Raw genomic sequence first — 12,695 nt, 5'->3', positions numbered from 1 at the left:
TGTAGTTGAGAGAACTGAACCCTCCTCCATGAATAAGGTCAATATCCACATAAAAGTTAAAAAAGGAAAAATTAAAAGAATGTAGCAAATGCATATAACACAGTATTGTACAGTATGTAACAGTATTATCTGCAAGCTTTGCTATCAACCTTTTGATGTTCATTTTCTCCATTTCTGCTGTAAAATTGCCTCTTTGTTTTTAATAAGGCAGTTTCTCCTGTGCCTACCACCAGTGACAAATTTACTGAGAATTTTAAAATCTCCTTTGTGTCCCAATGACCTGATGAACCCACCTTTGTTTTTACAAGGGCAAAATGGACATAGGCAAGACATTCCTGACCTGTGTGTGAATGCCAGCAGGCCTCAGAAAGACAAACATAGACTGGTTCACTAATACCAAGAATATCTGCTCTTCAGTAGAATTTAATTATTCTGAGGTTTTTGTCAATCCCAAGAGACAGCTCCTTCTGAAACAATGTTTCACTTTGGAAGAAGCATCACCAATTAGCAGTATAGCCAAATAAAATTAGGCAATTCTTCCTGCATGGGACACTGTGGTGTTCAAATATGTCCTAAGAATATTTTCATTCAGCCAAGGCACAAAAACTTTCAGTGGCACTTCCCTAATAGAGATGCATTTGTTATTTTGCTCAGTGCATTAAAAAGCTGCTCAGGAGAGTCTGGACCATTGCTACCCATCAGATTCACTGGCCTGGCAAATGTATTTTATAGATAGATGCTTTCTTGGAATCAATTATGTACCTGTTTAATGGAACCTTCTGTACCTAAACAACATCTGCAAGGAAATAGGGGGAAACCTTTTTATTTTCATATTCCCTGGACAAATTATAAGATTAAAGGACTTTCATTAGCAGTTACACATTATCTGCCTTAGAAATAGGAAGTCTTTCTCATCTGGGGGACAGTGGCCCAAGGGAGACCAGAGTGTCTATCTTGGGAGGTGTTTTAAGGACATTAGACAAAAAAAGTGAGGTCTGATAGACAAGTACCAAACTGTTGTCTTTGATAATATCATGATAAAAAGTAATTGTTCCTGAACAATATTCCATTTTCAGTGTGGGAACTCTCCTCCAAATCTTCAGACATTTACTTTACTTCTGGAGGGGCACTTCCTTCTCCTGGTACCAAAGCACTCATTGCCCATCAAAACAGATTTCATCTCCCCACAGGTACTTTCCCATAATGTTGCTTGCAGTTCTGAGCTGAAATGCAGAATAATGATGTGTGTCAATGCAATTTAAAAGCAACAGCCAAAAATTATTTTTCCATTTGCAAATCGAAAACCACTCTGATTCACACAGAACTTTGTACATTTCTCTGCTGTTTTCAGATATTTTTCTGAGATTCTTCTCTGTGTGGCTCTTGAGTGTGAATGGATTTTGTAATGACAAAAAAATCCCTAACTAACTTCTTTGCTGATATGAATTTCAAGGACATAGGTAAGGAATGGTTTGTATTCAGACTGTATGACACTGACATTTAGAATGGACATGAAGTTTTTAACATGTTTCAGCAACAGGGAAAGTCTAGCTATTCCAAGGTGTTTTAGTACCATGGATTTCTAAAATTCATTTAAGGATGATCTCAATCTTAGAAAAGTTTCCCTCTGCCTCTGGTAGGTCAAATGTATGGACTCTTGGTTGTTCTGCTAAGCATCACACAGTTTCACAATGCCATGTGGCACAGCTTGAAAAGGTTATCAATGTTCTGTCAGAGTAATAATCTCCATACCAAGACTCTGATCCTAATGATGTGAGAATAAGGCAGTGAATAGTTCAGCAAGTCTAAATTTAAGCCCCCAAATAGTCTGCCATAACAAGATACATTTATAATAGATCCCCACCTCTATTGTGATTGCAGCCATTGCCCACTGCCCCCAAAGAGCCAACTTATTTCCCCTAAAAGCCTAAACTATTCCTTTTCATTAAAGCCTTGAAAAATTCCCACTGTTTCATTCTGGAAAGCCTCCATCCTTTTGCCATTCTCCAGCTGATTTAGCATGAAATGAATGGGACATTCTACCTCTGATGGAAAGTGTGGTTTTGTCCTTCACTGGCAAGAACTCCAGCAGTAAAAGTTTTGGTTAATATCCATCAGCTGTCTTTAGGTTTGGAGTCCATCTCCACCATTTTTGTGTTGTGAGAGATCCAGAATAGACATGGACTAAGAGCAATTTTCCTGCAGTTTTCTATTTTCTCAAAACCAAGTTTTGCTGGATGTAGCACCTTGGAAAATATATCTGAAATCAACAGAGTTTTGCTATTTTTGTTAGACTTCAAAAAACATAGCTCGTTGGATTCCTCAGGAAACATACCTGATTAAAGCCAAGTTTTGGTGTGGTCAAATTAGAAGCAGCTGAAATATTAAACCTAAATTTCCAAGATGGAAACTACAATAAGCAAAATATAATGCTGCAGTTCATAGTAAGAAAAACTGGGATTAAAGTGGAGCTATGATGGACTATGGTGGTAGAATATACATATTCTAGTTGCATTTTTGCACAGAATTCAAAATGCAAAATTCATACCAGAATCACACTTTGGACATTTTTCTTACAGAAGAATTTTTCATTTCTTCATCTTTATCTTTCAGAAAACTTTCATTCTTGTTCTAATTCTCTGCTACAACTGACTCTGTCAAAATGTGGTTTGAAAGCACCAGGATTTCTGGAGGCCTTGTGCATGGGTAGGGGGTCACCTCACTGCTCAGATTTCTTGCTGAGAGCATGCCCTATTAGATTGATTTTTCTTCTGACATTGAAAGAAGGTGTTGGAAATGGAGAAAATGTGTCTTCATGTTGGCTTGGTTCTGGTTTCAGGTTCTCACTGCCCTAAGGGAAGGATTGGGTTTTGATTGTTGTTATTGCTTTGCTGGTGATAGTTCTGGTCTTACTCAGCTCTAGGGCAAAATGTGAAAGGCAAAAAGTTTCACTCCAAGCCCCAAACAACAAAGATTAGAGTGACCAGGCCAAAAGAAAAAAAGAAAAGGAAAGAAAGGAAAAAAAAAGCTGGGGATATATATTAAATCCCTGCAAGCTACAAGTTTCTCTAGAGATGGTATTTGCCCCTTTAATTACAACACCACAAAACAAGAAGAAAACTCTATTGCAAACAACTTTTCTAGCTTTTCTTGCTCTAAAATGTGTGCTGTGGGGCAGCATGCTCTATGTTATGAAGTTACTTCCTTTCTTAGGCTTGGAAGGGTTTCATAAAAAGAGCATCAGAGCCAAAGCAGAAGTCATAAGTAACCTCCCTAGAGCTGAGAAAACCCCACTGAGCCATATACAGAGGGATTTGGAAGGTTATAATTTTTCTGACAATCCAACTGTAACTGAACATACAGGAGTTAGCACATTTGAATTCATCTACCTATGAGAACACATGGGCTTCAAATGGAGCTTGTTTCCTATGAAAAAAAAAAAAAAAAAAGCCAGGCTAGAAATCTTTCAAATCCCACTAGCATTATTGCTGTTTAGAGAAAATTTGGCTGCATGAAAACAATGTTGACAAAGCTTGTGTTGTTCTGTTTTTCTTTGGTTTGAGTTAGAAATGTCTCTAAAGAATCCAGAAAACACTTCTGTGCATCCAAATTTTTTAGCAGTTACTTGAGTTTACTCTCAACTTAACTGCTTTGATTTTGGTCTTTCTACTGATAGCCAGTAGGAACAGAAAATTATGAAATTTTCTGTACTGCTCCCAAACATGAGGCTCACCGAGTCCTTCACTGCTCATAGCCATCTTTCAGGTTCTGTCTAAGCTGTGATTGAGACAATCATCATCTTTATTAAGATTATTACTTATTTAAGGGTTTTCATTGCCAAAAGATCCTAGGCAATGGCTAGAAGTGCTGTTATCTGGGTACATCAAGGCAAAGTCAGGAGGAGAGTCTGCCCTATGAAGAGCTCAGGAGCCTGTCCACAGACTCTGCTTTCACAGCACATGCTGAAATTACACAGGTGAGAAAAGGGCTGATATCCTGGCATGGGGTACTTCCTACTTGGAGGAATTCAGTCTGCAAAGCACAGGAGTAATGCAAGGCCAAAAAAAAAAGATGTGTTTTGTTACAAATATATGTGTATTTACTTGTAAACGTGTGTGCCTCTCTCCCAATGATAATGGATGCCAGGAACCTGCTGTGCTGGAAGCAGGCAAAGAAACCAGGAGGCAACTAGGCTGCTTTGCAGCCAACTATCCTCAGAATGAACAAAGGGGTTTGTGTTGACCAAAATGGTATTTCAATGTAATGAAGCTTTTTTTGAGAGTGGCTATTTTATGAGAGGTGTGTTTGATTGTTTGTTTGTTTGTTTGTGTTTGTTTTTGTTGGTTTTTAGGGGGCTGTTCTTACTTGTTCTGCACCTTGGGATCAAGGAGCCCATAGCCCCTGCAGTGGAAGGAGGAGAGCCTCACTGGCAGACTCCCACCCAGCATGCAGCTTGGTGTTTTTCCATCTGACATGATTTGTCTTACAAAAGTGCCGGCAGAGGTTAACACTTCATTAACATATTCCACATCTTCTTTAAGAAGCATTTTTATTATTTTCTAAGATCTCTCACTTCCTAATTAATTTCTCTGTCATCTTTTTTTTTCACTGTGCCTCAGCCAGGGGAGTATAGTCTTTAATGAATTAAACAACATTTTATTTTTGTCTTAGAGCTCCAAGTATATTGGATATTTAATTCAGGTTTGTGCTAAACTAGTCCACCCTCTTCTTAGGCAAGATTTCTTATCTAGAAGTAACATGATTTGTTAATATACAGTTTAAAGGCAATTATAAAAGTACCTGATGTGCTTCCTCTCCTCTCTCTACATGTTAGATAGTCATTTCTACACAGCCAGTTCGAATCATAGAAATTTTATTATTTTCTCTAACTATAAATAAATAAATAGATAAATTTCACACCCCAAAATTTTTTTTCCTTCATGTGTCTCAACCATTTGATAGATGTGGTAGAGGACAATACAGTGAGCAGATGGTAAAATGCAATGTGGGGAAAGAGAGCGAAAAGGAAGACATTGGCATTGGCTTTGCTTCCAGGGAAAATGCAAAATAGTCCATTTCCTGTGTTTAATTCCCTCTGTACTGAACAATGAACTGGTGAACATCTTTCCTCAGTTATGGTCAGGAAGAGGAAAGCACACTTCACACCCATAGATGCAGGGGGAATGGCAGCAAGAGAAGAGCTGATTCCACCTGTGAAAGAAGGTGAGACCACAAATTATGACCATAGAGAAAAATTGCACAGTAGATTGAAGCCTCTGCTTCTGTTAAAGCATTTTGCTTGGTGTTTAATACTCAAATCCTCAAGCTCAGCTTTTGAAGATATTTCATACCCAACTATACAGGCTACAAAGAGAAAGGGAGTCTCATAGGCTCTCAGCACTGAAAACCCATGTAGCAAAGAGGAACACCTGTTACATGGTCATCTGGAAAACAGGGTTATAAAGTTTATCACTAAGGACTTGGAAACAAGTTTTTCTCCCTGAAAATAAAATGTATTGCTTTTTTTAAGCTTCTCTTTTAATTTCTTGTCCAGTTGAAAACCCCAGCAACCCACTCATTCTCTATTTCCCACTAGCATGAAATCTGGATGCTGTCTAGGTTGATTTTCTAACATAAATGTTCTACACTTTATGGCAAAAGGCCTTACTCTGCAGAATTTCACTGACATGAAAACTTCAGCAATTATTCTAATTACAAATCCCTTAGTTATACCTGCAAATCTATGGTGCCAAACAATTACAGCTGCCAATCTCAGCAAAACAAGCCTCAGAGATAAAAAAATATTGGATTCTATAACAGTGACACACAGGAATTTTACATCTCTGCAACTGATAACTGAAACAGTGAAAATCTACCAGGACTGAAAGGCTGAGTCTCAGTCTGAATGACCCTCTCAATTATCCAATTGATTAATTGGCTGTCTGCAGTTTGCTGCTGTCTCCATTTTCAGGAGTCTGAGTTAACTGAAACATTTCTCCCTGTAACTGCCATTTTATAAATTCCCTGAAGATTCAGAATAGACTGATAGGACCAAAATTAGTTCAGTTTCCAAGCACTGAAACCAAGGAGATGGTTGGAACAGCTCTAGAAATCATTATTCCTGTGTTGCCTACCCATCCTTCTGCCAGATGTGGCTGCCCCCACAGCTGATACATCAATATGTCCTTTTCCTGGTCACCATTAAGTCAAACTACTATCAATTTCAGGGCTCAGGCTAAGTTGCAAGAACTGTCTCTGATTTAGGGACTGCACCCTTTAGGCCTGAAAATTATTGTCAACACTCTAAGTGATACATGGGATAAAAGTGTATTCTGTGAATTTTCTGTCAAATGAGGCTCAAGAAAACTGAAGCTATGTATAGCTATGTTTTTCTTTTAGTCATTTTGCTGCAGGTACAAATAACATAATCAGAATATGTAACTTTAGAACTAAAACTATACATTGTTTAGTATATACTATAAGAGAAACCTGTCCTGTGAACATATTTTTAATCATCTAAACAAACTGGAAAACTCTTAATTCTATTTCAGAAGTCTAATATAATAATTATTTTGGTTATTTGCTCCAGATCTCTATAGTTTGGAAAATAAATAGTGGCAACTGCTCTTATTCAGAAATCTTTCTAAGGAAACCAATAAACAGTATTTTATCCTTGGTAACAAAGCACACAGTATTCACCACAAAAATGTGCTTACCATGAAACTAAACAAATGAAAATTCTTGTATGATTGCCTTGTGTAAGGAAGAATATTTGTGCAGGTCTGAGAAAGGAAGGAACAGGAAGGGCTTTTTTCCAGAAGTTTATAGTGACTTTGGCTTACTGCAATTAGAAGTCCCAGACTTTGATTTTACTTTAAAAGAGCTACAGTCTTCATAGGTCAAATTCTCAACAGTCTGGGGTGGGTACAACTGCTTTAAAGGGTGTCACAAGGAAGACTAAATAGAAATAGAAATAGAAATATATAACTATAGATATAAATATATAACTATAGATATAAATATATAAATATAAATAATACTCAATACATTGTCAATATACTATATATGAATATAGCATTATTATGTATTATAATAAGATAATTTGCAATACAGTACAATATGCTATAATTTGGAACAAACATTTACAAATTCAGTGGAAAAAACCTCATTGAATTCCAGCAAGAATTTCACTTTGGGGAAGGATGCTCAGAGAGAGAGCTAGGGTAAGGTAAAGAAGAGAACTGCAGAGTAATTTATCAGTCATGCTACCAAAGGAAGGGAGCAGCAGCTGCAATTAAAGTGAGAATCAGGATTTCCTCCAGAGTCACAGAATCATAGAATGGTTTGGTGGGAAGGGACTTCAAAGATCATCCAGTTCCCATGTCCCTCTCACTAGACCAGGTTGCTCAGTGCCCCACCCAGCCTTGCAGCAGTCCCCCAAGCCTCCCTGCCCTAGCAGCTCTCTCAGCAAGCTGGCAACACTCTCAGCAGGTCCCTGCTCAAATCCAGCTTTGCTGCATCGTGGGACAAGTGTATCCATGAGCAGTTTTGTAGTGTTTCTGAGCAGGTGGGAATAAGCACCAGCACTGGGTTGCTGAACCCTGGAGGGTTTTACTGCCTTATGTAAGGCTCCTGGATACCATCAGGGAAAAGTATCACAAATGAGATTGGGAAGGAAAAAGTCCGTAAATCTGTATTGCAGTTTTTATGGGGAAATGAAAACACACATAAAAATTAGAGTATTTTATTTCATGGGCATGGCCTCAAAGTGTCAAGTCACTAGAACAGGAAGCAGAAGTGTTGTAAAATAATCTGGGATAAATTGCTCATAGGAAAGAAATCCACTTCAAACACATGAAGAGAAGTGTTTTGTCCAAGCCACTTTCCCTTTGCCTGTACCCACCTAGGCCTTTGAAGATGAACTTCCTCGCTTGGACCCCTGTTTTCCAACAGCCTGAGAAAGGATAGAGTGTGAATATTCCACATGTTTGAGAGGAGATTGTTAGATTAGGATCCAATATCTACAGCTGCACTGCAATGCATGGAGTTCAGTAAGAGAGGAAAAAAAGAGACTTGGATAGCAGCACTGCACCTGAGATGAAAGTCACATCTCACAGGAACTCAAAGCTTCATTGCAACAAAGCAGAGCAAGCAGATCCCTGACTCATTCCAATGTATGTAGGACTAGGGAGCACAGCTAGCTGCAGGATGGCTGGACTGACTCCAGGCTAGGTATGGAGCTGGAAACACATCCCATCAGGGGACATGGCAAAGCAGCTTGCCTGCAATGCTGCACAGCCCTGCAAAACTGTTTTATGGTCACAGGGCACTCAGACCAGATCGCTGTGATTTACCAACAAGTCAGTTCATCTTTGACTGACAGCACTTGTTCCCATCCCTGCTGACCCACACATTGTGCCAGCTAGTCCATGGCAAAAGTAAGGGCCTCTAAAAGCTGGTGGGAAAGAGAGGAAGGGACAGGAAAAAGACAGGAAGTTATCTTTGCTGAGAGTCAGAGCCCTTACTCCTGCAGGAGAGACACACAGTGTCACACAGGCACATAGGAGCAGTGTGGTATCTCCTGCTTTGGAAATGGGGTGACAGAAGAGGAAGAAAACGTGATCTTTTGCCCAGTGGGCTGCAAATCTGTCCAGAGCAAAGAGATCCCTGCCTTGGAGTTAGTGAAGTCCAGGAGCCTGTTGTGCCACCTCAGCAAAGGTGCTTTCATCTAAGGTTTCCAGGAGTAAGTAATAAAAGTGATGGGCTCTCTGGATTCACAGTTCTTACTACTTAAAATCTCACCCTGCTGTTTCAGGTATTTGCAGCTTTATTTAAGTTGAAAAACACATTCCATCTGTTGTCTGAAAGCAGGTGAGAGAGATCCTTTCAGCATAATGTCCCCTCAGGATCCCAGTGGCTTTTCTCAGAATCTCCAGAAGCTCTTGGATACACCTTGAGCAAATATCTCATCATAAACCTGACAAGGTCTCAGGAGCCAGAGACACAGAGGGAATTTGGTGCAGATAGATGAGATGATCAGACTGCCAGCACAGGTTTCTGTTGCAGACATGGCAAGAACACCTACACTGCACTTATTTTCAGCAGAACAGATTTATATCTGCTCTTACAGTTGTCTGATTTTCTTTTTATCAAAGAGAAGTAGAACATTTATGTCTGCAAAAAAATTTTCAGGGCCATTTAACATTACTTCAGGAGCTCAATTATTCTTAAGAAAATCTTACAGTCTTTCCCCACCTTTAAGAGGAACAAACACGTTATCTCTCAAGAAAGACAGAATGAAAGCAGATATCTAGGCAGAGACAAACATACACTTTTGGAGGTTTTATTTGGCCAAACACTAGGGGGGCTGAAGAGTGATGCAAACACAGGAGTCTTACCACTCAGAATTAGCTCTGCTCCTTGCAATTTGTCTTTGAAAATCCACTGGATTCAGCACCAAATATTAGTGCTCATTAGTGTTAGGGAAAAAGCAATGATAATGAGAGTTATCTAAATAGTTCAGTGAAGCTCTTGCTGTGCCAATTCATTCCCAAAACAGTGACTGTAACTAAAACACCAGACATATGAGCAGTCCCTGCTACAGCTGCTTCTGTGGTAGCATTCCCTGTGGTTTCCTTTTGACCATGCTCACCCTCACCTGTAGTCAGGAGCACAGGTTTCCCCAAAGCAAAGGGGTGCAGGAACACAGGCACCAAAGTGGAATGGAATAAAGCAGCAAGTGGGAATGGTACCAGTGAAAAAGGGAAAAAATTCCTATTTTACATCAGCTTTATATCCAATTGCTTATTTTATTGCTTTTATTTTATTGCCTACATGAGGGGATAATATATCTTCTGGTGCCTATGTAAAAAGCACATCACACCAGGACAAACAGCCTTAATGACTATTCCATAACCAGCATGATAAATGAAAACAGAAGGGCATTTTAAGGATAAGTTATGGCTTTCCCTGAAACTTTGCAAATTTGATATGCTTCACAAAAGTTACCAGCAATAGGGGAAGTTTACTGTCTTTGGATCATTTATAGATAAACTCAATGACAAGGTGTAAGAAAAATATTTCCATTTCCCGACTCTATAATCAGCCAAATGGACAGACCCTTAGGACTGAAACACTCTGCAAGTGCAGAAATGCATTTCTTTTGGATCTAATACATCCTTAGGCAAAAATCAGCTTTCCATTTGTCCATTGCCTTCAAAGAACATCTTAACAGGCAGAATGCAACAATGTTAATTAATGGGGCAAAGAGAAAAAGCTGTTGATTTTGTCCCCAAGAACTTTTCCCTAATGTCTCTGTTACTGAATCAGTTCAGAATATTATTTCTGGCAGTGGCACAAAGGCCTGGTATGTTTGCCTACTCTGATAAAGATTGATGGCTCTAGCAACAAACAGCACAAGGGGGCAGCTTCCAGGGCTGTTAAACCCTGGGAAGGCTGTTCCTTGGTGCAGCAAGACTGTAAGGAAAAATTATAGACCTACAATCCTTAAGCTAAATAACACTTATTTACCTAAAAAAATGGGTAGTCTCTGAAAAAGTCTTCAATAATCTGAATTGTTCCTTTGAACACCCACTCTGTCTGGTTCTTCATTCAATATATCTGAAGCCACAGGTTTGAAAACTGACCCTGCCACTCAAAGAAGGTGCTAATTTAATAGTTTGGCTCAGATTTAAAAAGTAGTGGACTTTAAACACTTTTTTTTTTTCTGTTTAAAACTCAGCTAAGCATTTTTCCAAGGGCTTCAATGAAGTGAGACCCTAATTATTGTATTTCAAAATACAGTAATGTTCTGTAAAATGTGTTAACTTTTCCTACCTAGAGGAAAGTGAAAGAAATTGCTGTTATTCATGTCCTAAAATCTTTATCTAGTTCCAAGAGGGAGTAAATCCTCCTTGACTTCAACAGTGGCCTTTTGTGGCCTTTGAGTGTAGGGTACAGCCCATATGGATCACAAAAAATGTTACCAAAATTAACAAAAAAAAAAAATTAATAAACAGACAAAGTAAACACCTCAGAAATTGTCCAAAGACTCATCTGGGAAATCTACAGGGACTCCATTAAAGCTATGGAGCTTTTTGCAGTGATATTACTCCTGTGGGTTTTTTTCTTCATCATCCTCTTGTCACAAGATATTTGCTGAAATGAGAGAAAATCTCACTTCATCTACCAGATATCTGCAGAGGAGAAATGCTAGATAAAAACAAGGAAATATAAATCATGCACCTGTCTTCCAGAACTGCTTACTCTAGCAAATATTTTCCTATAAAAGTAGATTGAAAGGAAGAAATTTGATGTGAAAAGCAATATTTACTAATTTCATTTTTTCATCATGTGTTGAAAGGCTTGGAAAGAATAATTATTTTTATATGTGGGGGAAAAGAAATCTCAGGTGTCTCTAGCTTTTTAAGAGAAATCTTTTACCATTCCTTCTATCTCAGGGACAAATTATGCATTTTCTAATTTTCCATTAAATCTGCCTTCCTCTCATTGGTCCCATCACTTAAACTAGGAATATCCTAAAATTTATAATTATTTGCTTATAACTCCTTCCTCCAGAGGGCTGCCATTCAACAGGAGAGCCACTCTAGTTGATATTTATTTAATGCACAAGTGCCCAGAAGCTGCCTAAACTCTTCCCTGTCTCTCACAGGATAGGCTGACAGAGGACACCCTTACTACATGACTGCCTCAAATATGAAATTAAATTTTTTGCCCTTGTTCACAGTAGCCATGTCTGACCCAGCAGCAGTCCCATTTGCAAAGGCAGAAACAGTTTGGGAGCAGGGTGTGACCCCACCTGGTCATGCAGGTGCTGCATCCTCCTTGCCAACAGGTCTGACATTTATTTGGTCACCTTCCTCTGTGCAATTAAGCTGCACATCACAGGGCACAGGCTGCTGAGCATGTACCTGTAAAACCTGGGAAAGCAATGTACTTTCCTCTCAGAAATTAATTGTACAATTTGTGAGTGACTCCTCTCCTGTGCACAAAAGTGGTTGTTAGTGTCACACAGAATTATGGCTTGCACACAGCTGCATGACTGGACATTTATCAGTGTTTGAATGTATATTCAAAGAAAAATGTTCACTTGAAAATTCCCTAGAGCCAGACCCTGCTTTCACCAATATGCAACCCAGGAATGTCTTTCATGGCAGAGAAAGTGGCAGCCAGGGTGTGTCTCTGGCCCACCTTGTTCAGCCCCACATTGCTCCTAGCAAGCACATCACTCCCTTTTCTGCAGATGAATTTACCACAGCTGGCAGAGCACCATACACAGCATACAGACAGTGGCAAGTTCTTGCCTGACTTTGTCATGTTGCAGTGTATGCAGTCTGATGGCCACCAGCTCTTTAAAATTCATTTTTGTAAGCACATTTTGACAAATGTTGAAAACAGCCTTAGGATGTACTGTCATGGCTCAGTTTTCCCTCCCCTCAGGAACAAACTAAGTGTGGCAATGCAGAACAAACAGTGCCTAGTCTGATAGACTTCATCATATATATATTTACCTTGCAAACACAACAGTGAAACTTTTAAAGAAAAAAAAAATATTCAAAGTGATGTTTCTTTACACAGAAAAATAACCCATCAGTCCTCGTGGGAGAGAATAAAACTCCTCCGCTCAGAGGATCTTACTGATTTACATCATCCTTTCAGACAGGCAAGAGGCATAA

This window comes from Agelaius phoeniceus, chromosome 1, assembly GCF_051311805.1.
Source record: "Agelaius phoeniceus isolate bAgePho1 chromosome 1, bAgePho1.hap1, whole genome shotgun sequence".
NCBI classification, from domain to species: Eukaryota; Metazoa; Chordata; class Aves; order Passeriformes; family Icteridae; genus Agelaius; species Agelaius phoeniceus.
The sequence above is the reverse complement of the archived record's forward strand: the minus strand, read 5'-3'. Positions refer to the sequence as shown.